Here is a 3928-nt window from a genome sequence, read left to right as displayed (position 1 = left end):
CAGAGCCCTGTTTTTTCCCCTTCCACCACCACCAAACCCAATAAAACACTGGATTAGATGGAAATTTATGAATCATTTTGGTGGGGGGCTCATGTTTTGAGTCTTATATTTCTTTGGTTACATTTCATTTTTAATGAGACTTCAGTTTTTGTGAGGTTCTGTTTAGCTACTCTAGACTGTCTAGAATTTAGTTAATTCATTCAGTTTTATGGAAGGATGGGTAATAGCCTTGCTCACATTAAAATATTTTTTTTTCCATTAACATAAGTAGGCAAAGCATTATCTCTGAAAGTAGACAGCACTGTTCATAGTGTTCTCGGCGTGGTATCATTTCTTACTCTTTTCCTGAAACTATGCACAAGACGTCATCCAGATTTATCCTCTCCCAAGTTTTGCCCTGTTGTGTGTCTTAGATGTGCACGTATGACTCAAGCTGAGAGTTCATTTTTTGACTGTAAGGAGAACCAGAGAATTAAGTATTTTCATATCTCTAAATTAGTTCCTCTTCTTTGTCAACTAAAAAAAATATCTTTCCTTGAGTCTGTTCATGGTCAGAAAATAAGCATGTGTAGGAGCTGGGACATAAAACAGAATTCATGTATATTCCTCTGTTTGCTGTTATCTCTGGGTGTCCTTACTGTGCCTAGAGTTTCTTGCCTGCATTGTGAAGAAAGCGGCTTCTCTTCTATCAGTGGCTGACACATATTGTGGGAGACTCACTACTGCCACGTTAAATTATTATCTTTATGAAAACAAATGTTAAGCTGCCATTGCTACTGTTTCTTTATTCTGTCAGCAATGCAACCGAGGCAAATGCTTCACTAAAATATCTCTGGCTCTTTTGTACGCTGTGTTGAGTAATGACTCTGTTGTAAACACTGACTATCCCTGTTTAATAGAATACATAAAAATAATAATCTTCACCATGAGCTAGCCTTTGGAAAGAGCTTTTTTCTCTAGAAAAAAAAAAAAAAAAGTGCTGTGAGACATACATTTAAGTTTACTGTTGAACCTTAGTGCCCAGCAAATACATAGGCATGGGAATATAAAGACTTAATGCATCAGGCCTGCATGATGGACAGGCTACTCTGTACATTACATCTCTTTTAACTAGTCATGAATCGTATTATGGCGAGAGTAATGGTTGTGTGTGCTAGAGGCTAATCTCTTGAATAGGAAAGCTATTTGTTTTATTATTCTTAAGGTTCTTACATTGCAGGAACCTGCTGCGATTCAGAAGTGTAAGGAGACAGGCTGATGACAGTAAATATTGTAAAAAGCTGTTTATAAAGAAAATAAACTGATGTGTTTTAGCACATTATTTCCATTTAGAAGATTTCCAGTGTTGCCTAAGTGCAATTCACCAGGGATAATTGATATTAATACTGAGTTTTGTTTTTGTTGGTGCAGACATTGCTACTGCTGTTTGGTGTCTATGCATACACATATTGCTATATGTTGAAAAGATTTGAATGTTTTGACTTCCAATGTGTTAAAATATTTAACATTAGAAAAATACCAAGTCACTGCCACTCTTTCTTTCTGTCCCTGCTCTAGAGTGTTATGCACATAAATATCAATCGACACAAAGATTCAAAGCTTAGTTTTAACCAGAGGGATTAAAGCAACCCACACCATCACTGGAGGTAGGACACAAAAGTTCAAAACATCTCAAAAGGAGACTGGATCTGGACACAACTCTTCTGTGTCTTAAATGAATGTTGCAACCAATTAACTATAAGATGAAAGTGAAAAACCACCACATGACCTCTTGGTTATGTTTCACGAACAATGGTTGTTGGAGACTCCAAATTCCAGGAACAGGCTCAAGACCAGGTAAATACAATCACTTGGTTTAGTCCGTATCTCTTCTACCAATGTTGTGGATTTTGTAGATGCACCTTTAATTTATCATTTTCCCCCACACAACATACAGGATGTCTGAATGCCAGTTAAAGGCTGTGCATTGTACTGGACTAAAAATTGGTGCTCCAAAATCCAGCTGTGGATCTAACCTGATTTACTTCAGGCCTCTGAAAATAAGCTGGAAAGACTTACATGGGAAAGCTTTCACAGTAACTTCTCCAAGTTTCCTGCCCTGCCCCATCCGCATGTCGGAGTTGTTTATGATTCAGGGGCTTATGCTTTAGGCTAAAACATAGCATTTTACAGAGAACTATCACTCATTTCCATGTGCCTTAAAACCGTGTTGTAATACAGCCCTTTGGGAGCTGTTTCACAAATGGTTTGAAAATCCATGCAGTGGAGATGGAGAGATGTAAGCCTGTCTCGTCCCAAGGTAATACGTTCTGGATGGTTAATCAAATCCTTCTGTTAAAGCAGCAATTGCAGTGACTGACTTCTTTTGTGTCCTTGGAGCACGTTTGGAAAACTGTTGGTTAAAAGACTTAAAAGATTGTTAAAAGATGTTCCTCTTAGAGAGGACTGGGTGCTTTGATGCAAACCTATTGTCTAACAAGCAGCCCGTTCTGGTCTGTTCACAGCACTAGGAGAGGTGGAATGCAGGGAAACTTCTTTTTACTGTCTGTTCAGTTGTCATCTGGAAAAAGCAGTTTGTACATGCTGACATGTCAGTACAACATTGGGGTATGTATTTTATATTTCTTCAAAAGTTATTTTATTGCTTTTGTCTTGGTTCTGTGACATGAAACAGGTACAAAGCAGGAGATAAAGGTAGAGGCTGAGAGACAGCAGTGCTTGGGTAACTGCTTTTCTCGCTGCATGCTGATACAGCCGTCTTTACTTCTCATTTATATTTAGTACATTGGCTTTACCTTTATTCATACTTTTTTTGCTTTGTTCACCTTTATGTGGTTCTCTTTTTTGGGTAATTACTCTGCTTTATTGTTCTTCTGTGCACAATTCCACTGCAGCTATATTTATGAAAGGGAGTTTAGTCAAACAAACCAGCTTAGCCTGTGCTCCATGGGGACTTATTAAAGTTCTTGTTATTCTTACTATTCATGTTAATGCTTTGAATTTTAATTACATTCACATGCAGATAAATAGTACATGTTCTTTATACTTGTAACGCAGGTTCTATGAATCCTGTAAAAATCACTTCTGTTTCATCTACTATTTGTTTTATAAGATTTTCAAAGGGAGCAAATTCCTCAGCATTTGGTGTGTTAAAATTCCCACTGAAGTACTTGGTCATTTCTATCTGTGCTAGATTTAACTTTTTACAGTGTTTGGTAGATAACTTTAAGCTTCTACCATATGCACACACCAGGTCCATGTTCAGTTGCATCACTCCATTTGTAGAAGGTGAATGTCGCTCCTTTGATCTCTTGTATTTTAAACACACACACACACACACATCTGCATGAAGAGCTTGAGCAATGATAGACCAAGCAAATATTGAGGCACTATGCTTGACAAAAATAATAATGCAATCATCAAGACCTAGGTAAGGTTTCACTGAACCACGGAATCAAGCAAAGAACTCTCTAATGGAGTTAACAGAGTGGTGTGGGTGTATCAGAGTGAGAAGAATGCTCTTCTCCCAAATAGCCTCAGGAAACAGGACCATTAGCAGAAGCTGGTTGAGAAGCAGCTTCATTTTTCAGTATTTTCTGAAAGATGATTTTCCTCTTCTATAGATTACACGGCTACGGACTGCCCCATTAATTTCTGTATGCACAGCTAATTCAAGTTCAGGAACATTTAAATCTTGCTTCATAAGACACACAGCAATGGGCTATGTTATGGGCTGCAGTATTTTTTCATTGAAAAAAAAAAATCTGTTTCTTGACACCTACGATAGTGGTAAGAAACCATACCAAAAAACAAACAAACGAACAAAAAAAACCACTTAATATCAAAAGTGATTTGGATGTTAAATAAACGATTCCATCTGTAAAATAAGCCACAAAACATTTAGTCCTTGAGTTTTGTTGTTTGGAAT

Source organism: Netta rufina, assembly GCF_964035555.1.
Source record: "Netta rufina genome assembly, chromosome: 5".
Taxonomy (NCBI): Eukaryota; Metazoa; Chordata; class Aves; order Anseriformes; family Anatidae; genus Netta; species Netta rufina.
Note: the sequence above shows the minus strand (reverse complement) of the source record.